Raw genomic sequence first — 26,173 nt, 5'->3', positions numbered from 1 at the left:
TACTTTCCCAAGAAGACTCGTATTGTCTTCTCGTTGACTACACTTGTATTCTTCTAGGAATTCTATTTTGCCCTTAAGATCCCAGTCTTTTTCCTAACTGTTAAGGGCAAGGAATTCGTAAAATGAAGGGATCAGGTGTACTGTGATAAGCAGAAGGCAGAAAACTTCTGAACCTCCTGGATAATCCTAGGTGCATAACTAGGACTAGCCTCAGCCTCATTCCTTCATTACAGGGAACGGGATGTTCATGGGCTTTCTGGGAGCCAATAGAGCCCCTCTTCCTTGGAAGGGTCTCAGCATGTAGAGGGCCTTCTGGAGGAAATTTTGATGGGCTGAATAGGAATTCTAAGTCCATCACTTCTAATGTAGAGACATGATGTCTGTTACCTCCATTAGAGGGTCCTCGTATGGGACTAAATAACGAGATAGTATCTTGATAACGCTCATGATGAAGAGAACGATCTGCTGCTCGGGGACTTGTCCCTTTCTGGGAGGGAATGGGTCTGCGTCCGTGTACCATTCCAACTCTATTGGGTGGAACCCAAGAAGAGCATCCGCTGTCACCTTGCGGATCATATATAAACGAGCTGCTGATAGGCGCCATTCCCTTAAGGAAGGGATGGCTAGCATTCCCTAATGAAATGAGACTTCCCTTATCCTCGACAGTTTTGACGCCTCATTATCGCTTCGATGCTCCAGATCAACCTGAGGAGGTCCGATCTGTGTAGAGAGAGTTTATCCACCCATTACAGGGCTAAAATGGCCTACGGGTCCGTGGCCTTTGGTCATTGTAGGGTAAGCGGAGAGGGAATGACCATCATTGGTCCTATTAGATCTCTTCGAGCGTTTGATGCGTATCTTCTCCAGCCTCTTAGCGCATCTTATAGTTGTCCACGTAGCACTGGGTCTGTCATCATCGTGAACTGGAGAGAGTTCGAAACTCCTCCCTGTTAGCGTTATGGAATCCTGACTGATTACCATAGTCTCTTGACAGACCTTGCGATCTCCTTTTACATCCCCAGGGGAAAAGGGGGCGTTGGGGTGACTACAGGTTTCAATGATTTTTTAAAACATTGAAGCCCCTGAGCTGGAGAGAATCGAGATTCTATTATTTGCATCCTCAATGATCCAGGGCCGGATCATCTCCATGGATGCTCATAGACAGTAATTTCGGGTGCTGCCCACCCCAGCCTGTCGTCCAGGGCCATCGTTGCCTGAACTCTTTCTAGGCATGGTTTCGCTTGACTGTCTGCTAATTCCGTAAGGATCCTAGGACTGAAACTAGTCCGACGAGAATCTCGTCCAGGATATACGTTATCTTCCATAACTTGGATCCTAGGTAGGAGGGGAGGGGGTGACTGACTGGAAGTTGCTGATAGACATCTTCCAGGGCTGGCTAGATTGTCAACACCCCTTACTGAATAGGGTCCTTATGTTCAGAAGGATTATCATTCTGAACTTGCTGTTCTATTGGAACTTGTTGCGTGGCGCCAAGTCCAGAATGACTCAGAGATTTCTTGAGTCTTTCATGTGAACACTAAACTGCCTTCATTGGAAATCGATGGACTCTACTTTCCTCACCGCTAGTATGCTCTAGAGCTTTAAGGTATACTCTTCTAGGGGGAATTTGAATATAAGAAGAGTTGAGGAAAGGATGGTGGAGGTATGTCCATTTCCATTCTAGTCTCATCTTGGTCAGGCCTTGGACTCCAGTGATCAAAGGTCCGGCGATCCAGGAGGAACTTCCCTCCTACCAGAAGCGTCTGTTTGCTTCGCTTGATCCGAAGGTGTATAAATCTGACTGTCTGTGGAACAACGGTCATTGTAACTGTGGGATGCAGTTTAACATCCTAGGGAGAACTAAGAAACCCTTCCGTTCTCCATTCAGGCCATACCCGACTGTTCGCGTATATCAGCTTTTCAGTGTTTCACTGTAATAGAAGATTCCTTTCTATTGCATAAAGCTTAGGATAAGTACGCTGGAAGAGGAGAGACACAGACGTGTAAATCCTTCCAGCCAACTGCTGCGGTCTTCCTAATCATTGATTCTAGGGCATCCCCTTTCAAGAAGAGGCCGATGGAAGATTCTAGTCCATAAGGCTAGAGTAGCGCCCTACATCCGGGGAATTAATAATGAGAATCAAGAGGCTGATGAAGCATCAGCGTAAGGAAGAAGGGGGGGGGGGGGGAGTGGATCCCCCAAATCAGGTAGGTCTCAGCAAGGGGCTGTGCTTAGAAGCACAACGTACTGGAAAACCCTTCTATTGTACGGTTATGTACCAAGGATTTCTGTCTGCGATATGGTCCTAAACTGCAGGTGTACAGGGTATTGTATACCCCTATACAACTGGCCTGTTACCATCAAGGCTAGTGCTTGGGGGTAAGTTAATTGGCACAGTACTTCAGTACCGATATGGCTAGCAGGTCTTCAACATATCAATGATTTGTCGGCTGTCAGCGGGTAGCTGACCGACGTCACACCATCCTAGCCAGTATTCAATGTGACTGGGTAGTGGTGAAAACTATACGCATAGTCAGCGGATCTCTGAACCAGAGGAGACTCCTCGGGCTGTCGGCAGACCGCTGGGAATCGGCGGGCTGTCGATTGAAGGTATACCAACTCATCTATTGACTGGGTGGTGACCAAGGGCACACACTGCCGGCTCTTGGCGGCGGAGTCAGATGTGACAGTGAAACAATGACTGCTGTCGTTGACTTCACTACAAGGTGTGGTTTGAATGTGGAGTCTCTGCCCGGTGTTTGTCAGTCGGGGGTTCGAGTCCCGCTCAGACTCACCAATGCCGTTAGTGTCTGCAACCTCAACTTGAGAGGCAGAGTTGGGAGTTTAGACCTTAAAAACCTTTAAAAGGAGCAGTAAATCGGCATTTTTAGTAATGAGAAAGTGAAGTTTTCGGTCCAATTCCCGTAGAGTTCTCGCATTTTACGGGTACGCAGTTGAACCGCATTTAAGAGATAGCTTTCGAAACGAAACCAACCACAGTTCGACAGCTCTAGACTGCCGTCCTGCAGATTGGGGATTTTGGAAATAATATTGCTGGGGGAACCTGCATATATTATGTCCGTGAAAATGCTCATCTTTATAACTGCGGAAGACTGCAATGCATCATCTGGTGTCCCTCCTGTAAGGAAGGGAGAACAGAAAGGAGTATTCAATTGATTATCGCATCGATAGTCAATTTGCAAAGTTGTCTTTTGACAAAATAGCTTAGGACAGAAAGCTAAAAGAGATTGTGGGAGACACATACCCGTGTATCCCTTGTGAGCCAATGCTGTTACTTCTCCTCAGTCTTAAGGAAATTCCTCCAACCGGGGAATTCCCTGAAGAAAAGGGGGCTCGAACACCTAGGTGTAAGGAAGTGTACATGCACTGTCCCCTTCTATGCTTAACGCTGTGAGGTAAGGAGGATTGATACACAATCAGAGTATCGAAGGAATGTCATTCTTTCGAAATAGGAGCGGTAACAGCAGAAGCTCGCATCCAAGATATGTTGATTAGAAATTAAAAGACATATATTTGTCTATCCCAACCCATCTATTCGCTGCAACCTCCCTTACAATATTAAATCAGGAAGTTTCCTGAACAGGGAAACTCAGGGATAAGGGCTCTCCCCTTTAGGGGTTAGAGGCGTCACACCACCGGCCCTTTACGAAATTTAATATTGCAGGGTAAATAGAAACTGATTTCAAATCAGAATATTGATGAAATATTATTCCATCAATATATAATTGGGTTCAGCAAATATCTAGACAGGGACACCCAATATATATCGGAAATAACTACTAGTATAATCTATACGTTAGTTATCCATCTGCCGTATTTACTATACCGCAAATATACTGACTACCTGTATAGACCTATACCGTAGTTCAGCCGGCAGAAAATAAAAGACATATACTTATGCATCCCAACCAATCTATTTGCTGTGACCTCCCGTACAATATTAAATCAGGGAGTTTCTTGATCAGGGAAACTCAGGTAAAAGGGCTCTCCCCTATAGGGGTTAGAGGTGTCACACCACCAGCCCTTTACGAAATTCAATATTGCAGGGTAAATGGAAACTGATTTCAAATCAGAATATTGATGAAATATTAATCCATCAATATAGAATTGGGTTCAGCAAATATCTGGGCAGGGATACCCAAGATATATTGGAAATAACTACTAGTATAATATATACGATAGTTACTCATCTGCTGTATATACTATACTGCAATTATACTGATTACCTGTACAGACATATACTGTAGTTCAGCCGGCACATTGCCGGATTAGCTAGCTATTGTCGGGGCATCTAGCAAGCTAGAAAGGAGAGAGAGAGAGAGAGAGAGAAAGCATGGAGTGAAGGCTCTCTATTACTGTATATGTATACAGTAATAAAAGATGTAAAAGTCTAATTTTACTGCCTTTCTCCGAAAAGAAGGTTCACTTCCATTTAGCCATAGTACTATTGCCGGCTTACTACTGTAGGCCAGCCTCCGGCCGCACGAGTACAGTCGGCATACTACCTATTGAGTCAGTATCTATCTGTGCCGGTCTACTGCCGGCCAGAACAATACGCCGACAACAGAAACTGTGGCTAGCAGTTCAAGGGAGAACTGGAGAACCATGGTGACAAAAGGGGCCTCCCATCCACAGCCGCAAAGCCGCTGGAAGCCGGCAGTCGCCGACAGCCGTCATGGCCGTTGGCAGTCGGCAGTCTCCGACAGCTGATGACTGAGGAGGGGGGGGGGGGTCTGGGCGGCCCCGGCAGCCCACCTGCAATGGTAAGGTTGCAGGACTCCAGCACAGGAAAGACAATGGCTCGGCCATCGTAAAAGAACAGAGAGGGGAGGGGAAAGGGTCCTATATGAGGTATAGGAGGGACCGGCAATGTTGCCGGATCTACACACCTTGAAGAAACTCTGTTTCAGTACCGGCACGACCACAAGCGGCAGGAGAATCATTTATTCTCCAGCTTAGGAGGTGCTAATACAGTTAAGGGGACGGAAGCTCATGCCGTTCCTCTCAACAAGGGAGAAACAGAGTTCCAATGCCGGCGCCATCCTAGGCCACAAGAGTATACGACTCTATAGCCTAGGGTTGGCGAGCATAGGACTAGTCTACTAGACCACAGGGAGAAGGTGGCGGTAACATTCGACCACTTCAGGTGTAGTCTAGGGAGGGCTAGCCTCCTATGCCGGTAGTTCCGACGGCAAGGGAATGCAATCACCCCGCCGACCAACTGCCGACAAAGACTAAATACTCTGAGGTTCTGATCGAATCCCAAAACTTGCCGACGGCCGTTAAGGGATGAAACAGAAAACTCTAGGCTAGTCATGCCTGAATTCGAAATTCAAGGCCGACGCAGAGAGTTGTAGCCTAAGGCTACTCTCAGAGGGAAGAGAGATTACCCATAAATCTCTAGTGAGATTGATGATGGTTAATATAATTCCAGGAGATATCGATCTCCAGGAATGATAACCAATACACAAGGGTAACTGGGGAAATGACGAAAGTATATGTTGTCTAGGTCATGTTACCAAGACATGACGAGATTTCGGTTACCGAAATCACCAAAACTCTGACATATACGATCGCCACGGAAAGGGAAAAATATGCTTATAGATATCTTTACAATATATAATGCCTAAATAGCTTTCATAACAATGAATAAGCTATTTACACCGGAATATCGTTCTGCTAACTAAATAGCACATGTACCAAGAACGACAGCGCCATGGCGACACCGGCGATCGGCGAAGATCCACACACAAGAAATACACAAATTCATTGCGAAGCTGGAACTAAATTACATATTGTAAAGAATCAGTACTCAACTTTCTAGATGGAGAAAGAAGCCGTAGAAGCATAAAGATTCCCAGAAATCGATCGGAAATGTCAGATCGACAGGGAACACCACCGTAGCGAGTCGCTACAGATAAAGGAATGACCGCCAGAGGGAGTTGGCGCGGTTTTGATACGATTGTAGTAGGGGAACCAGGGTAATCTTTGTTGCGGTTACCCTTCTATTCTGCCACGTTTTCCCCCTAGAGCCTAGAGGCGTAAAGGCTATTCGGGGTGCAGATTGCCATGTGGCGTGTCAAGAATACGTCCCCTGATGATATACGATACCCTTGAGAGTAATCTTAAAGGTACTCGCGCCAGAAGTTAGAATTCTGTGAAACCTTTGGTTTGATTCTCTGGGAATATCACTGTAGTCATATATACCCTTCGGAAGCTACTAAAGGAACCTTCCATTAGGACGTCATGGCTTGAGCCCAAAAATATATATATATATACATACATATATATATATATATATATATATATATATATATATATACATATATATATATATATATATATATATATATACTGTATATATATATATATATATATATATATATATATATCTAAAGTAGGAAGATGTGATGTAGTTCTAAGGGAATAGTATGGGAAATATGTCTGGGTAATAAGCAAAGCTCTACCTCCAGTTTGTTTCTTCATTATGATCAGAGTTAAATGTAAACAAAACATTGGTTGCCATTTTTTAACGTGCTTTTTAGCGTGTTTAGGAAACGCATGATATAAAATTGCCTTTAATATTTGTGCCTGTTTTAGTTTAGGGTACTGTAGTACATGCATTAAGTGTTCTGTACATTAAAGGGTAGTTTGTTAACAGTACTACATACAAGGGAAGGTTTTAAAAGTCTGAATATACATGTTGAATAAATAGGTAAATATGGTGTCACTACTTCGCGGATTTTCACCTATCGCGGCCGCGTCTGGAACCTATCTACCGCGATAAACGAGGGTTCACTGTACAGAACTAGAAAAAGAAAAGGCAAAAGCAATTAAATGGCTGCCAAATGACGGCAAGGATGAAAGCAGACACGTCTGACCACCATCCGAGCCGAGAGCAAAGTGAGCTCAAGCACAGGTGTGTGAGAGGAGGGGGTGCAAGCTCCCCTCCCCTACCCCCGCTACCTAGCAGTGTGGGGAGTAAATCTTCGTTAAAATTTAATGGCTTGTCATTTCAGCTACGCCGAAAGTAATACCCCTATTAAATAGCGTGGTTTGTATTCCAGTTACGGAACAAACCAGGACTCACACAAATACACTAGATATAGATGGAATTAAACCACAGGGCAGTTTGATAAAAAATCAGTAATTGATTATGTCGTTATATCAGATAAGAGGCTTGTAGAAAATGTTAAAAGTATTGCCTGGAGTCTCCCTTGATTCAGATCATAGACTAGTCATAGGAAAAATTTACATTCCTCCCATAAGAACAGAGCAAACAGAGAAGAGATAAATGATAAAAACAGAATCCTTGAAAGACCCAGTTATCAAAATGAGATTTCAAAACAAGTTTACAGAGAGGTTGCAACACCTGGAGCAGCGGGATTGGAAGGGACTAAAGGAGAGTGCCTTGGATGTAGGGGAGAAGGAACTTGGCTGTAGGTTTGTTGGAGGTACTAGGAAACGATGTACAATTTGGTGGAATGACGAAGTAAAAGGTGCAATAAAGATGAAGAACAAAATGCACATGAAATGGATGAAAGAAAGGAACCAACAGACTAGAGAAGAATATGTATCTTCTAGGAATCAATCAGAAGAGATTAAGAGAAGATCACGGATAAATGCAATATAATATAAAGGATGAAAATGGAAACACTATTGGCACGGCTACAGAACTTAATGAAAAATGGACTACTTATTTCAATAGGTTACTAAATGTAACTACAGAAGGAAATGAAGAATATATATTTCAATTTGACAGAGAAAATAGGGAGGATGTGATTACTTATCATGAGTTTCAAAATGCCTTGAAAGAGATGAAAAATGAGAAAAGCCCAGGGTATGATAATACTGTATACCAATTGAGTTATTAAAATAGGGAGGGGACCTAGCAAAGTAGATATTATATGACCTAACCTTGTCATTCTGGTTAGAGAGCGCGGTTACTGAAGACTGGGGAAAACATATTTCTGTACCCTTTTATAAAGGTAAAGGTGATTCAGGCAGGGGGAGGGGATACTATATGACCTAACCTTGTCATTCTGGTTACAGAGCACGGTTACTGAAAACTGGGGAAAATATATCGCTGTACCCTTTTATAAAGGTAAAGGTGATTCAGGCAAATGCGAGAATTATGTTATTTTCATTAGTAAAATAAATTTTTGAATATACTTACCCGATGATCATGTAGCTGTCAACTCCGTTGCCCGACAGAAATCTACGGTCGGGATACGCCAGCGATCGCTATCCAGGTGGGGGTGTACACAACAGCGCCATCTGTGAGTAGGTACTCAAGTACTTCTTGTCAACAAGAACTCAATTTTCTCCTCGGTCCACTGGTTCTCTATGGGGAGGAAGGGAGGGTCCTTAAATTCATGATCATCGGGTAAGTATATTCAAAAATTTATTTTACTAAGGAAAATAACATTTTTCAATATTAATCTTACCCGATGATCATGTAGCTGATTCACACCCAGGGTGGTGGGTGGAGACCAGCATACATGTTAACATTAGAAGCTAAGTATCCCGTATTTCATTTTAGCAGTTATTCAAAATAACAAGCATAAAATAAATAAGTACCTGGTAAGGAAGACGACTTGAACAATTACTCTGCCTTTTTAAGTACGTCTTCCTTACTGAGCCTCGCGATCCTCAAAGGATGCTGAGCGACTCCTAGGAGCTGAAGTATGAAGGGTTGCAACCCATACTAAAGGACCTCATCAAAACCTCTAATCTAGGCGCTTCTCAAGAAATGACTTTGACCACCCGCCAAATCAAGTAGGATGCGAAAGGCTTCTTAGCCTTCCGGACAACCCAAAAATATTTCAAGAGAAAGATTAAAAAGGTTCTGGAATTAGGGAATTGTAGTGGTGGAGCCCCCACCACTACTGCACTCGTTGCTACGAATGGTCCCAGAGTGTAGCAGTTCTCGTAAAGAGACTGGACATTCTAAAGATAAAAGACGCGAACACTGATTAGCTTTTCCAAAAGGTTGCGTCGAATATATTTTGCAGAGATCTATTTTGTTTAAAGGTCACGGAAGTTGTGACAGCTCTAACTTCGTGTGTCCTTACCTTCAGCCAAGCTTGGTCTTCCTCATTCAGAAGGGAATGAGCTTCTCGTATTAACAGTCTGAAAATAATAGGATAAAGAATTCTCTGACATAGGCAAAGATGAATTCTTAACTGAACACCATAAAGCTTCAGACGGGCCTCGTAAAGGTTTTAAAATAGAACTTAAGAGCTCTTACAGGACATAATACTCTTTCTAGTTCATTTCCAACCATACGATAAGTTGGAATATCGAACGATATTGGTCAAGGCCGAGAAGGCAGCTCGTGTTTGGCTAGAAAACCAAGATGTAGAACATGTAGCCGTTTCGGATGAAAATCCGATGTTCTTGCTGAAGGCATGAATCTCACTGACTCTTTTAGCTGTGGTTAAGCATATCAGGAAAAGAGTCTTAAAGGTGAGATCTTTCAGGGAGGCTGATTGAAGTGGTTCGAACCTGTCTAACATAAGGAATCTTAGAACCACGTCTAAATTCCAACCAGGTGTAACCAAACGACGCTCCTTCGTGGTCTCAAAAGACTTAAGGAGGTCCTGTAGATCTTTATTGTTGTAAAGATCTAAGCCTCTGTGACGGAAGACTGATGCCAACATGCTTCTGTAACCCTTGAGTGGGAGCTGAAAGAGATCGCTCTTTCCTCAGATATAAGAGGAAGTCAGCTATTTGAGTTACAGAGGTACTGGTCGAGGAAACGGATACTGACTTGCACCAGTTTCGAAAGATTTCCCACTTCGATTGGTAGACTCTAAGGGTGGATGTTCTCCTTGCTCTAGCAATCGCTCTGGTTGCCTCCTTCGAAAAGCTCTAGTTCTCGAGAGTATTTCGATACTCTGAAGGCAGTGAGACGAAGAGCGTGGAGGCCTTGGAGTACCTTCTTTACGCGTGGCAGACGTAGCAGGTCCACCCTTAGGGGAAGAGTTCTGGGAACGTCTACTAGCCATCGAAGTACCTCGGTAAGTTATTCTCTCGCGGGCCAGAGGGGAGCAATTAGCGTCCACTTGCCCCTTCGTGAGAGGCGAACTTCTGCAGTACCTTGTTGACAATCTAGAACGGTGGGAATGCATATAGATCTAGATGAGACCAATCAAGTAGAAAGGCATCTAAAAGAACTACTGGTGGGTCCGGGATAGGTGAGCAAAGTATTGAGAGCCTCTTGGACATCGAGGTTGCGAAGAGATCTATGGTTGGCTGGCCCCAGGAGACCCAAAGTCTCTTGCATACATCCTAGTGGAGGGTCCAATATGTTGGAATTATTGTCCCTCCCTACTGAGACAATCTGCTAAGACATTCAAGTTGCCTTGGAAGAAACTTGTTACTAGTGAAAAGACTAGACCTGTTGAACAGGAGAGGAGGTCACTTGCGAACTCGTACCATGTCAGAGAGTAGGTCCCTCCTTGCTAGGAGATGTACATCAAAGCAGGGAGTTGACCATGTTCACCTCCACTACTTTGCCTTGAAGGAGAGACCTGAAGCTTTTCCAGGTCAGACGTACTGCCAGAAGCTTCTTGCAGTTGAAATGCATTGTCCTTTGACTCGAGTTCCATAATCCCGAGCATTCCCTACCGCCTAAGGTCGCACCCCTGCCTACGTCCGATGCGTCTGAGAAGAGACCGTGGTTGGGAGTCTGAACAGTCAGGGGAAAAACCTATCAAAGGTTGATAAAGTCCTTTCATCCAGTCAGACCAGACTTATCTTCCGGAAACCGGGATCTAGACCGCTTCTAGCGTCTTGTCCTTTTCCAGTGAAGAGCTAGATGAAACCGAAGAGGACGGAGGTGTAGTCTTCCAAGTGACACCAATTGAACCACGGATGACAGTGTCTTAACCAGACTCATCCACAGCCTGACAGAGCCGCGTTCCTTCTTCAGCATCTTCTGGATGGATAGCAGGGCTGGGGGTTGATCGTCTTGTTCAGCCATGTCCTCATCAGAGGGTTCCTCATCCGAAACTGATGAGGAAACGGCAACGGAGTGGGCAACGTCTGACTCGCTGAATCCGGTCGCACTGGTGGATGCGTGACGGAGCCGGACACAAGATCATGGTACTGCTGCACAGTCTGTGAACTGTCAACCATGGGGAAGCGAGAAAGTACAGCGACAACCCGAAACTGTCTAGACTGTCTGGGTTGTGCAGACAACCCCTATAGGGTTGCTGAGGTTGCCGCACTGCGTCACAACAAGTCACCTCTGCTGGTTGTTGAACGTCTTCCTAGTGACACACTGAACGTCCACAACCACCTCCGAGAGTCGCTAAACGTTAACGTGCGACTGGCAGCCCACACTGGGTCGCACCGGAGGAGGAATCATCTCAACTGGCGGACGTGAGTAGGAAATCTCAGCGTCAACAGGGCGTACAACCAACAGGTAGGAAGGTTGTTGGCAAGAAGGTTCTTCTCCGTAAAAAATCCTCTATCAAGGACTAAGCTTGGACTGCATGTCTTGCAACAAAGCCCAAGGTCTAAGGGAGCAGGTGTGGCAACAGACGGGGTAGCGACTGAAGCGGAACCATTTACCCTCCCTGGAAGCATGTTATGCTTTAATTAAAGTCCATAGGAGGCTAAGCAGCTTAAGGCTCCTCTCCAAATGACAGAGTCCTCAAGGGAATATCAGAAGGAGGGAGAACAGCACTTTCTCATCTACAGGAACCATGTCCGAGAAAAGCTAGGTTATCTCAGTGAGGGTTTCACTGGAGCATAAGCAGCAGACCAGAAGGCAACGTTATGAAACTGCTTGACAGTCTGTGAACTGTCAAAAACTGAACTGTCAACCACAACAGGAGCGTGAGGACATACAGCACTGGTGTGTAGTAGCAGACCAGAAGGCAACGTCATGTAACTGTTTGACAGTCTGTGAGTTGGCAACAACCAAAGTTGTGTGGGGAAGCCTCAACTCTTGACTGACTAGTTTGCTGCGGGCGAGTGGCGGTAACCACAGTGTGTTGCGGAGGCTGACACACCGTGTCAAAACACGGCAGCTTGTGGTAGCTCACGCACGGCAACGGAGTGCTCCGTGTGTCTGTGGGAGTCATCATACGTCTGGCAGGGTTGACTGTGCATGGGTGGAGGAGCTCTCACAACAAGAGTGTGGGAGCAGGCAGCCATGCCGGGCGCACAACCGTGGTAGGCTGTAGGCCAACGGGTGCATCGTCAACCTTCTCCGCAGTCGGAGTATGGGAGCTGGCAACAACAAAAGCGGAGTGCTGGTGTGTGGGAGAGACTGCCGTGGGTTGCGGAGCATGCCGCATTGCGGCAAAACACGGCAGCTTGACAGCACCTTCCCACTGCTGATGCGGTAGCTCACGCATGTCAACGGAGGGTGCAGCATGAACATGCGTCTGGCAGGGTCGACTGCGCATCGGTGGTGGAGCTCTCACAGGTGGAGTGTGGGAGCAGGCAGCCGCAGTATCTGCTGAACGCACAACCGTGGCAGGTTGTAGGTTAACAGGTGCAGTGTCAACCTTCTCAGCACGATACTCCTGCATGAAGGAAGCAAGCTGAGACTGCATATCTGCAGTATGGACCACTAGGGTCTATAAAAGACGGCAACAAACGGAGCTACTGTCCGTTGTGACTGAGGGTCTAAAACAGCTGGTGCGGCAACAGACGGAGTTACTGCCTGTTGCGGTACCACCTTGCCTCTCTCGGAAGGTGTGCACAGGGTTGCCAGGTTGGCCTTTTATCAGGCCAAAAAACCTCGAATTTGACCTTTTTTTTTTTTTTTTTTTTAATTGGCCTTCAGTAATATCATGAAAAATATGCGGATATTAAGTACTATATATTTGGCCTTTTCTCCATATAGGTTTTTTAAAGCTTCCGTTGTTTGAAAGTTGGACTTATCTCATATAGAAAATCTGGCAACCCTGGGTGTGCAGTCGCCGAAGACTGCAGCGAGTCCGAACTGACCCAGTGGCTACACCTAGGCTGTTGGACTTGCGCGGAAGGGACCGACCTGCACTTAAAAGCTGCAAGTTTGGTCCATGGTTTCTGCGAGAAACCTCTACCGCAGACGAGGAATAAATGGGCTCTCTCGTCTTTGTGTGGGTGGGGTGATCACGTCGGCAACGTGTGTAGATACACCCGAAACCACGGAGGGAAACGTCTGTTCGTCGATCAAGGCCTGTGGAACCCATAAGTCCTTCGAAATTACTTCTCCCCTGGGCATGGGAGCTTGTAAGAGGTATCGGACTAGGTGAACAACTGGCACGAACAGACGAACCCTCGAACGCAACACTGTAACACTTTGCGCATATCACTTTATCACTTTTGATTTTCTGTTAGCACTTATTTCACTGAACTCGAAATCACTTTATCACTTTTGATTTTCTGTTAGCACTTATTTCACTGAACTCGAAACTTTAAGTGATTTGTACCTGAAACACGCAATCCTATCCTTCATTAAAAAGTAGTAATTGCGAAAACAGTTTTACAATGCAACAGAAAAACATAATGAAAGATAAAGAATTCAGTGGCTGGAAAAGAGACTAAACACTAGATCAAATAAACTACGTTTAAAATCTCTCACCGCATAAAGCCTGGGAACAAGAATAAAACTCTAGAAACGTTTTACCTTCTTCCCCTATAGCGACTAGGGAGAAGAGAATACGAGAACAACGTTACCCGCTTGAACGAAACGTTTATTCTCCTCTCTCTCCCTCCGTCTCTATCTCTCTCTCTCTCTCTTGACTTAGAACCTGAGAGATGAGCCCAATTATATATCGTTAAAACATATTATTTGATAAAGGAAAAAACTGAAAGGTTTCCCAAATAAAAAGTTCCTTTATTAGAATTAAAACCATTTAAGCTAAGAAAGAATGAACGAAACGCTAGAATCGGTTTACTCTTACTGCAACGTGAAACCGTGAAATACTCTCTCTCTATCGTAACGATAGAGCGCATGTTGAACGTTCTGAACGTCAACAACTGCGGAGACTAAACTAAACGTTAGTTCATCTTTGAAAACAGTACGAGACTATCAAAGAAATTCTTTCAAAAACATTAAAATTAAAAAAGTATACATTCTTAAAAGGAAATACGATGTGACGGGCTCAATGTTAATTAACTTCGGTTCCAAGTAAGGACCGCCTACTATTAGGAAAGGTCGTAAATAAACAAACATAAAAATTAATTTTTTATAAGTTTATAATAAATGGAAAGTTAATCGAAGAGGCCTATAAATGGCGGAGAGATATAAAATAAATAGCAAAATTACCAAAAACCTAAACACACTTCCGTCTAAGGGAAGGGTCGGTCATTAAAAAGTGAAAGAGAGACCATACTCTCTTCGTCACCAACACTTCCGTCTAAGGGAAGGGTCGGCCATTTAAAAGTGAAAGAGAGTCCATACTCTCTTCTTCACCATAATTAAATCTATCCAAAACGAGTTCAAGTTTTGAAATGAAGATAAAACCCCTGCATAGCGAAAGCTCAAAACTGGAATAGTGTACTTCACCAAAACGTTGTGAAAACAAATCCAGTTAGGGACGGCGTATTTAGTAGGTCTTGCCTGTGGCACGACAGAGGAAAAATTGAGTTCTTGTTGACAAGAAGTACTTGAGTACCTGCTCACAGATGGCGCTGTTGTGTACACCCCCACCTGTATAGCGATCGCTGGCGTATCCTGACCTTAGATTTCTGTCGGGCAACAGAGTTGACAGCTACATGATCATCGGGTAAGTATATTGAAAAATTGGCGGCTTTAGGAACAAGATAACTTAAAAATAACAGTAAAATATAAAAAGAATAAAAGTATTACCTTTACGTCATCCATAAACTGCAGTAACTCATTGTTTTTCCTTTGTATGGCTTCTTCCGTTTCCTTCTCCAGACACCATCCAGACTAGAGGAATAAAAAAATAGATCATTTTAAACTCCAGGTTCTGTACACTACACTAATTTGTATTTCTTATCTATACAAACCGAAGTCCTTTTATAGGCATAGGATTTCAGTGAAGCTGAAAACTCAGCTATTAACCCTTTCACCCCCAAAGGATGTACCGGTACGTTCCTGCAAAACGCTGTTAATTACATATTTTCACATATTTTTTATAATTTTACGAGAAACTTCAGGCATTTTCCAAAAGAATGAGACCAAACTGACCTCTCTAGGACAAAAATTAAGCCTGTTAGAGCAATTTAAAAAAATTATATAGCAAAATGTGCTCGAAATTTAACCTTATGGTGGGGGTAAAAGGGTTAAAATTCATAGAGGTGTCAGTGCCCCTTGCCACCCCCTGCCAGCTCACATATTAGCCACTTTTACCTTCAACTAGGACTTAAGGGGTGGATGAGGCAGAAACTATAGCTTTAAGGACTCGGGTTTATATACTGCTGTTAGGAAAAATACGAATGACTTTAATTTATGACATTCTTACAAATATACAAAACCCTGGTCCCTTAAGGTCCCTTAATAGGATACTTACCCTTAGGATGGTGTTAGTCCCTATAAGAAAACTGATTGGCTTAAAATCCAGGGATATCAAAACATTCGAACTTTAGGAGGAGCGAGAGCGTTGACTCCAATTCACCTTCTATGACCTGAATTCCGAATATTAAGCTCGGTTTCTACCATTAGACAGACGATCAGGGAAGAACATATATTCCCAAGGGATCTGATGTCTTCAATGTAAGCCTAAAGTAAAGCGATTGGTTTACATTACTCTCCATCCTCCCTCTCGGCAGGAGGATGAGGAAAACATTTCTATAAGAGCCTAAAATACAGTGGAATAGTTACTCGATATGGTAGCTTATCTGCATCAAGATCTGATCCAGCGACATATCAGTTCAACTGCTGCACCCCCGAGGATGGACGAGGAAACTAAGAAAAAAGCTGGACATTCTTACTCCCGTCTTAGTCAAGATGCTTCTTGGCCGAGCCGCCGAGACGCTTTACTAAGCATCTCTCCCTGCCGTGCGCCCAGCGAAGGGAGACTGCATTCATTGTTCTCTCTCGCTTCGCTTGTGTTGCTTAGTCTTGCCGCGTGGCACTTTTAGCTGTTTTCTTGTGCTTTTTAGTGTAAAATAGTTCTTGTGACGCCCTTGAAAATGTCTGTTGCCTGCATTTACAGAGTGAATGGATCGACGGTTCGCTACATAAAAAAAAGATGAAATGAAAATACGTAAAACTGAAAACTGCCTCAATAACGTTCTCCAAGGACACTCAGCGCGTTGTGACTCCTCGTAATAAGACGATTGTGCAAATGGAGACTACGTTATCAATGTGTATATCGGACTGTTGGGAAAAGGTTACGCTCGATACAACATGATTCGAACCAAAGCCAAAACCCTGTATGATAGCCTAGTTTTTGAAGGGAAATCTAACGAAGACGACGAAGGTGATGATGACAACGAAGGTGATGAACCTGCCCCACGAGAAAAATGTGGTTTTGTTGCCCGCAAGGGCTGGTTCGAGAAATTCAAGAGGTTTGGCCTTCGCAGCATTCTTTGTATGGGGAGCCTGCCTCGGCAGACCAAGAGGCAGCTCTTCGTTACATCGAGGATGAGTTCCCGAAATTAATTAAAGAAGGTGGCTATCTCCCGGAGCAGGTGTTCATCATGGATGAGACTGGCCTCTTCTGGAAGAGGATGCCGTCCCGGACGTTCCTTTACAAGGACAAAGTAAAAGAGCCAGGGTTCAAGGCCCACAAAGATTATGTCACTCTCCTCATGTGCGGGAATGCCACAGGCTTCATGCTCAAGTCCGGCTTAATTTACAAGTCCTTGAATCCTCGGGCTTTGAAAAACAAAAACAAAGCCTTGTTGCCCGTCTACTGGATGAGTAATAAAAAGGCATGGATAACTAAAGCCCTCACACTCGACTGGTTCGTAAACTGCTTCATCCCACAGGTGAAGCTGTACCTCGCGGAGAATGGGCTGCACTTTAAGGTCCTCCTCTTGATGGACTGTGCAGGCGGACATGCAATGGATCTGCATTATGACGGGGTCCAAGTGGAGTTCCTGCCTCCCAACACCACTTCCCTCATACAACCAATGGATCAGGGGGTCATTCGGGCCTTCAAGGCCCTCTACACGAGGTCCACGATGGAGGGCCTCATCTCCTCCATCGATGAAGACGACAAGGATTTCAGCCTCAAGAGAAATTGGCGGGAATACAACATTGCAACATGCCTGGCCAACATTCAGAAAGCTCTTATGAGATATAACAACAAACATTGAATGCAAGTTGGAGAAAATTGTGGCCAGACGTTGTTCATAACTATGAGGGATTTACGCCAGATGAAGTTCACCACTCTGCCGTAGATAAGGCTGTGAGACTGGCACGGTTAGTAGCCAACGGAGGTTTCTCTGACATGACGACAGATGACGTCAACTCACTGATCGAGTGCCACTCGGAGCCCCTAACCAGCGAGGACCTTGTCGAAATGACAAGATTAGCGAGTGAGGAAGAAGAAGAGGCAGCCGACGTCGGCGACGATGACGAAGCTGAAGAACGTGGCCTTAACGTGGACAACCTGCAAGAGCTCTGCAACATGGCACGGGCTCTGCAACAAAAGGAGCAGGAAATCGATGATAACATGGTCAGAGCCATTGAATTTATTAACCGTATTGACAGTGTAATGGCGTTGTGCAAGAGCATCTTTGCTCAGATAAAAGAACGTCAACAACTTCTCATCACGATGTTCCTAGTGCGCTGAAAACCTTCTGCAGAAGCATCAAATACTCCTGCAGCCTCTCCGGCTTCCCACCGAGCCACTACGCCGCCTCCTGCAGTTTCTCCAGCTCTATCGGAAGCTGTCGTTGACGATCCACCGTCTCTATCAACTGAGGATGAGGCGTCACCTGAGGAGCAGTAAAGCTCTCATTAACCTGTGCAGTAAATCATCTTCATCTTCATCACCTCCATTATACTGCACAGGTGTTTCATCGTCAATTATCAAGTTCATCGTCATTGTTAGAGGTGAGTTACGTATCTGGTTATAAGAATAAAAGAGTTCTAAAAACATATCTACAGTATATACACGTACACTATTTATATCTACATATGTATGTACATGTACACTTACACTATTTATATTATTTATGTATAAACGTAAATGTACATACAGTATACGTAATGTATTAAATACTGTATTTATACAGTACAGTACTTTATTTTATGTACAGTATATAATTTATATTATCAATATTTATTTACATGATTCTTTAATGTTCTAATGATAACATATGCATTTATAGGGTTAATATACACTTATTGTTATCATATATACATGTACACAAAAAAATGTACATACTGTATTCCAAAAATAGGGAGGGAACCTACTTCGCGGTTTTCCACCTATCGTGGTCGGTTCTGGTCCCCATTAACCGCGATAGGTGAGGGATTACTGTAATAATAAAAATGTAAAAGAAATTTACAGAAACACAAGCAGGGTATTAAGAAGCGTCGACTGTTTCGTGAATGGATTTCCCACCATGAGGTCAGTCATTATGATAGCTGGGTGATGAAAAGCTTCCTAGTTTGAAAATAAAATCCTTCCAACAGACCACCATTCGTCGTCCAGACCAAGACCTTAGTAGCAGAGAATGCACTATCATCATCTCAACAAAGAGCTGGTGGGTCCAGAGTGCAACCATATAATGTTGCCAGACACACAATAACTCTTCAATCTGGTCGTAAAAAAAAGGTGCGCCACAGCTTACCCAATAAAAGACTAGGGATTGTATCTGCATAGGAACAAAAGATTTTCATTCAGCCACTGCAAATTTAAAATTTCAAAATATTTACCACAAGACTGACCTGAAAGCTTCATTAACAGTGGAAATCAAAACAAAATAAGAAGCAACCCCTTTGTAATTACAGTAAACAAAAACAGTAGGAACTTGCAATGCCGATTCTTTCCCTTTAAAATTATGATAAGTTGGAGTGGCTGTTGAGCCGTCGTAGAGAAAGTCAATTTATTATGGGTGGGTTTGTACGAAAAACGTGTCCCATTTTGTAAAAACACTTGTTTCACAGAATTGACATGAATACGCCAAAATTATAGTTAAAATTTGCAGAAAATGTTTTTATGTTGAACAGGCTGACATGAGTCTTTTTATAGTTTACAGTATATTTGAAATATCTTTTTTAATGTTGTTATTGTTTTTAAAATGTTTTATCTTTATTGTTCATTACTTCATATGTCATTCATTTATTTCCTTATTTCCTTTCCTCACTGGCCTATTATTATTATTATTACTAGCTAAGCTACAGCCCTAGTTGGAAAAGCAAAACACTATAAGCCCAAGGGCTCCAATAGGGAAAAATAGCCCAGTGAGGAATGGAAATAAGGAAATAAATAAACAAAAGTAATGAACAATTAAAATAAAATATCTTAAAAATATTAAAACAGATATTTCATACATAAACTATAAAAAGACGTATATCAACCTGTTCAACATAAAAACATTTTCTACAAGTTTGAACCTTTGAAGTTCAAACTTGGGTGCTTCGAAAGTTTCTAATGACGAAAACTGACGAAATGAGTTGTGGTAGTCACCACACAGACTGCTCCAAATACACAAAATCCAACGTAAACAGCATCTAATATCAGAAAAACAGAGGAAAATACAAATTTTGTACATGACTGTCCCATCATTGTACACAGAAAACCTAACCTGTGTAGTTATCAACCCAAAACTGATGCTGTATTCCTACAAAACAACCATTTAATAAAACACTTTCCAGCAAAAGCAGCAAAAAGTATCGAAAAAACACAGGAAAACGCACATTTTGTACGTAGGTGTCCCATCGTTGTACACACAAAACCCCACAATAATTGTATTTTGTGTATTTGGCCCCAAAAACCAGTTATAATCACCCTAAACAACAAACACGTTCGCAAAAACCATAAAAAAATGCAACATTTTAAAGGGACTGTTCCAACATTCTACATAGTAAACCCGACGTTAATTTGTGCCACTTTAGTTAACCTAAAAATCCTTCGGCTTAACTATACCATAGGAGCCTTTGTATATCAACGGCCAGTTCCTCCCGAGTGCACAGTAGACACCAGCTAACCTAAACTCCCCTGCCCTAACCTGACCTCCAGGCTGTGTCCTTACCTACTTAACAAATGGAGGGTTAACAGCCCCTGCAACCCCCCCTTACACTGACGTATTCTTAGCCGGCCGACATCATACATGCAGGTGGCCGCTATCACACATACACCCCTTATCAGTGCACTGTTCCGAGTAGGAACGGAGTCACCAAACTGATATCAAGTCATTGGGGTGCCAAAGTATAGCTACCTTCCTAAATTGGGTTAATGGTGCAAGGGTAAATATAAGCCAGTTATATGAAAATAATGCTGATACCAGTTCCCTAGTTAAACTATATAGGTAATTTACTGCATATAACCATAATAAAACCGAAACATGATATATGATAATAATATTTATCGATTATCTTCTTAAAATATTATTATAAAGCTAAAACTACATTTGAGAACCTACCCACCACCGTATGACTATTTTCGATCTAGCCTGAACTAATGGCTTTTTCCCTGCTACAGTACGATTGAATATTATTTATCAATTATATATTGATATATATATATATATATATATAAGATTAAACTGTTATAGAGGAAATTCTGTTAATAATGAAATAATTAACACCTTTTTGTGGCCAAAGGTTAAAACGATCGTAAGCGGGACAAGATCTTGGGGACTGAGATTCAAGTATAATTCAACGAATTTAAGTCTATAATCTTAATATATATAATAAATAAATTTCAAAAAGTATTACAAATATTGAAATTACTCTTACCTATTCATTTCACATCTAAATAAAGCACCGTACAAGTGAAACTGGTTTTTTCAAACCTGCGGAGGATCAACAAAGTTTGTCTTTGTTTACATTTGCCAGATTATTTCGACTGGATTATCGTACATGAGCCTTAGAATTGTCGTTTTTCAACCAAAATTATCGTACACAGTTTCAATATAATTATTAGGGTGTTACATGATTGACTTATTTCAAAATCAGGGGGTTACATAATTGACTTATTTCAAAATATTTTAGTATAATTGTTTAATTAAACACTTATGTATATACCTAAGGTATGTATCGTACATCGTACCGGACCTAAAATAATCGTACACGTACGATAATTATCGTACGAATGGCAACCCTGGTTTGTTTACATTCATTCTGGTATCCAATACTGGGAAGAAAAGTAAAAGGGTTTCAACTTGTTAATTTATTTTATATTTTTAAATATATATGTATGCTTTATTTGAGTTTCTATGCTTGTTTAAAGGTTTTTATATAAATTTTCAGTTTTATTTTAATTTATCTTATGTCTTGCTAAGTGAAAATACAATATTAAATATGAAATATTAATACATATGTTGGCATTATTTGGGCAACCGAACAAAGGCCATTTTGTGTATTGTAATGCAGTTTCCAGTATATTATCATAGATTTATTCTATTAAATATATGCTATATTATATTATTCACATATAAAGTACATTACAATTTTTCATTTGCTTATTGTTCAATCTCCATGATAGAACAATATAAAATTAACCAAATCATTATTTTGATTAAATGTGCATCATATGTATAAATGACCAATCGAATATCAAAATGCTATGTAAAATCCATAAATAAGGATTTAGTTATTTCAGCACAATGGGAAACATTTATGTTGATACGTATAGGCCTATATATAATCATATGAAAATGTATTAGCAGAGTATACATTAATGTATGTGCTGTCCATACATTATTAAATGTCTAAGATATTTCAAACAGGTTCCATAAGCCAGAAGATTGCTATTTCTATTCTTGTCCAAAAACAAAACGAATTGTGAACCTTCTTTTCTTTTCTAAATCATCTCGTTACTTTACTATCAAGGCTCATATATTCGGTTCTTAATTAGGTAAAAAATCAGCTGTTTTCCTTTAATGATTCAAAGTCAAGTTTTGCTATTACTTTCTTTATCAGTTTTTGTTTCGTAAATCAACCATTTCTTTCGTTTTGCTCCACTTTACTGTCTGATTGTGATGTTGGCAGATTCCCTGAATATTTCTACTTATTTTACAATGGATATTCGAATCTAATTCTACTTTACCAGGAAACATTAAGACCACAAATCTGTTTCAGCACTATAACAATACTTTTCACTGCTTGTGTTATCTTAGTCTCGGTCTAAATATATCAATCCAGTAAGTGACTTTTCATATTACCTGTTTATTGCTAAATGGTCAATTTCGTAGAGATATTTCCCACGGAGATGTCCAAGCATACTCTGGTATATGTTCCCCATCATCAGTTCATTAGAAAAAAAAAAAACTTACTTTCCGATATGAAGTGCCATGCTCTCTCCCAGGATGTAGAAACCACTTTCCTCTACAAGTTTTATTCCAGCTGTTACCAAGTTGTGGAATGATCTTCCTAATCGGGTAGTTGAATCAGTAGAACTTCAAAACTTCAAAGTTGGAGCAAATGCTTTTTTGTTGACCAGGCGAACATGAGTCTTTTTATAGTTTATTTATGACATTTGTTTTTTATGTTGTTAATAGTTTATAAGTGACATGTCTGTTTGGACGTGGTTACTTTTTTTAGAATGATTTATTGTTAATTTGTTCTCTTCATTTATTTATTTCCTTATTTCCTTTCCCCACTGGGCTATTTTTCCCTGTTGGAGCCCCTGGGCTTATAGCATCTTGCTTTTCCAGCTAGGGTTGTAGCTTGGATAGTAATAATAATGCTTTTTTTTAAGAATCCAGTCAGTCTGGTTTCAGTGAATATACATATCCAGTTCATATTCTAAAAGAACTGACAAAGGCTTCTCTAATTTGCCATCCTACTTCAATGTTAAGCTTTCCTCTGGATTTATCAACTTTAATTTGAATTATTTTTTAGATACCTCGTACCCTTCTCCCACTTGAAAGGTCTGCACGGGAATAAGGGACATTTCTACCATCTGCGAGTTCACTAAAGGCCACTTATCATTCTTCTAACTCTGCCTTTCCCTTGCAGAAAGCCTCAGTTTTATGCTTCTAAGAGTATAGAATGAATTAAGAGTTTGTATAATGATATACATGCACATAATAAATTATATAGGTATATCTGCTGTTACGCTACTGGTAACAATCCTTTATTTGTCTAAGAGACTCTACAATAGTATTTAGTATATAAAAAAGGAGACAAAAACTAGAGAAAAACCCTACTTGATTTATATTTGAACACGACTATGTATAAATATTTAATATAAATCAATGTTTATCTAACAAAAACTCCCAAATCATCACATTAAACTTAAAACTGAAAAACATAATTCTAATAGAACAAAGTTTTGACTTAAATCAATTCCTGGGGAGCAAATTACGAAAATACTTTCGGAAATTAAATTAAACCTTCACAGTTACAGACTGTGAATCTACTTAAAATACAACTTCTCAAAGATTAAACTATAACAAAGAATAACCAAGCATAAATAATTCAATAAAATTAAATGGCAATTTCATGAAAACACATATTAGGGAACACAAAAGTGAAATATCTAAGAGAATACTTATATACAAGACATCCCTCCAAGAGGAAACAGAACATTGTAGATCCAAGTAACAAACCGATAGATTAGAATTTTTTTATACAGAAGCTAAAGTCTAAACATCTGGAAAGCATATCAGCAATGAGGTTTAATCTTGACTTTAATACAAAATATCCCAAAATTATACTGATGCAGGCCCAAGGCCCGTAAGTTTTTTAATTCTATTAACAAAAGACAATGGATTACGGTCAAAAAAAAAAAAAATAAACAAAGATAGATTACCTATCAACTTTATTTACAAGAGAAACATGACATACGAATGATTTTTTTTTCAAGAGCATGAAGGAGAGCCCAAGCCACCTCTTCCACTGTGATCTAGGAACTGAGGCTTCAGTTTACTTAAAAAAGAAAACTGGGGTAGCAAATCATAGTCACCAGTCTGCATCAAAGCTGCTCCTACAGCCACATCACTAGCTTCTACTTTGAGATAAACAGCTTGTCCGATTCAGATAGCCTTCAACACTGAAGACTTTAGATTCAATAACTGCAAATGTACGGTAACAATATTCTGTCCACTAGAGTCAATCTTAGGGCTGGCGAGATTAACCATTGGTACAGCTAGCTAAAAAGTTCGGATTTATAAAATCTAGCCATAGAGGGTTGTGAGTAGGCAATATTTGATACATGTAACCCATCATACTTGGGTGAAATCATTCTGCTCCCAACATCCATGACCCAAGTCGAGACTTCTTCCAATGGTAGTTTTCTTCCAGATCTTGTAGGTGAAGTAACAGGTCTCACGATCTTTTAATGTATTTTGCACGTATAGTCGTGGACCAGTGTCAATGACAACATATCTCTTCTGAAACAGAACATTAAAAGGTTGAAATGTTTCAACAACATTAGTCATTTCAAAGGGAATAACAGTATTGAAATTGAACTACAGATATGATACAGGCAGAAGCCTTCCTAGAATTTTCTGTCAAGGGTACTTTTCTAGTAGGTTAATAAAACCTAGTTAAAAGTTTGGCATTTTCAACAAATTAAAATTCTTATCGAAAGATTAGTGTCTTTAAGGGAGGCAGAGTTTAACTTCCGATAAACTTTCGAGATTTAAGACTAACCTGGTTTTTTTTGGTAAGAGATGCAGGGTGAGGCCCATGAGTTGGTCACTGTTCTGCCAACCCATTCTGGATAAGAAACTACTTCCCGTTCCATAGCTTCCTGCTTGTAAGGAGGTAATTGTATATCTCCAACAGAATGGATTAGTCGCAGGTGTCAATACCACATGTGAAGCAACAGCTGATGGTAGTCGCAGGTGTCAATATCACATGTGAAGCAACAGCTGATGGTAGTCGCAGGTGTCAATACCACATGTGAAGCAACAGCTGATGGTAGTCGCAGGTGTCAATACCACATGTGAAGCAACAGCTGATGGTAGTCGCAGGTGTCAATACCACATGTGAAGCAACAGCTGATGGCAGTCGCAGGTGTCAATACTACATGTGAAGCAACAGCTGATGGCAATCGCAGGTGTCAATACTACATGTGAAGCAACAGCTGATGGCAGTCGCAGGTGTCAATACTACATGTGAAGCAACAGCTGATGGTAGAAGTACATCTGGAAAAGCAGTAATATTAGCAAAGCTTTTTCAAGCTGGGAATTTTATGCATGAAATGTCCTGCAAGATTATAGTGCTAGATATACAAAGTTAACCTCCTACTGTAGGAAGAGTTTATCACCCGTAATCATAGTAGCCATGTTTAACTATCTGAATTTTCACAATTTATTCCATAGAATTTCTAGCGATTCACTTCAACTATCCTATGGTTCGTAAGTCTACCAGGTGTGTAATATTATCATAATTACTTTCCATTAAGGTTTAACTAAATACCTCGTAAAATTGGCTCACTCAATTCTCTTTACTTTACAAATATGTCAACCCGAGCTGATTTGACCCACATCAAAATACTAAGGTATGAACATGTTCTACACAATTTTGGCCTTAAAAATTTCCGAATATTACTTCCATAGAATTCAGTGGTTAGCTTATACGCCTTACAAGCTAACCTCCGAGATTCATAATCACAGCATCGTTGAAAATTTAAAAGACCGAATAGGTAGTTCACCCCTTACACTTCAAAACACTGAACTAAAGTGGGGTCACTATTCTCTGGACCACTACAAAATATATATGAATAAATTCACCACAACTCATGTACAATAAAACAAAACAATTTAATAAAATACAAGATCAACTTACGAAATACTGGAGATACTTAAAGAGTAATACTTAATAGTTACACAGCGCCAGAGAATCTGACCTTAAAACAAATTCTAACTTCCAAAGAAGACTAAACTTCGCTCCAGCAAGGAAAACTAAATACAAACAAAATCACAGTTCAAACAAGGATTACAGAGTAAATGCTATGGAAGTACAATTAAGGGGGAACTTCACGAAAAAGAAAAAAAAATAGATATTACTTGACATTATTAAAGCTAGCATAACATTATGTATACAATATACACACTCATATATATATATATATATATATATATATATATATATATATATATATA

The 26,173-nt window shown here is 41.1% G+C and overlaps 2 long non-coding RNA genes across 2 annotated transcripts in view; both read right to left on the bottom strand.

Annotated features, from left to right (window-relative positions):
* The window catches only part of LOC137646146 (uncharacterized), a 46,174-nt gene extending 25,224 nt beyond the window's left edge, over positions 1-20,950 (bottom strand). The window contains exons 1-2 of the long non-coding RNA XR_011045406.1: positions 20,856-20,950; positions 14,841-14,924 (exon numbers count right to left, since the gene is read on the bottom strand). This is a non-coding gene — a long non-coding RNA (uncharacterized lncRNA). The remainder of the gene's footprint in view (positions 1-14,840; positions 14,925-20,855) is intronic.
* Positions 20,951-24,191: 3,241 nt separating this feature from the next.
* Positions 24,192-25,821, bottom strand: LOC137645109 (uncharacterized). Its single transcript, XR_011045290.1, has 2 exons — positions 24,717-25,821; positions 24,192-24,454 (listed from the first exon to the last, which is right to left on the bottom strand). It is a non-coding gene; the product is annotated as an uncharacterized lncRNA (long non-coding RNA).
* Between the last annotated feature and the right edge of the window lie 352 nt (positions 25,822-26,173).

The sequence above is a fragment of the Palaemon carinicauda genome, chromosome 8 (assembly GCF_036898095.1).
Source record: "Palaemon carinicauda isolate YSFRI2023 chromosome 8, ASM3689809v2, whole genome shotgun sequence".
NCBI lineage: Eukaryota > Metazoa > Arthropoda > Malacostraca > Decapoda > Palaemonidae > Palaemon > Palaemon carinicauda.
This window is presented reverse-complemented; position numbering and strand designations above follow the sequence as displayed.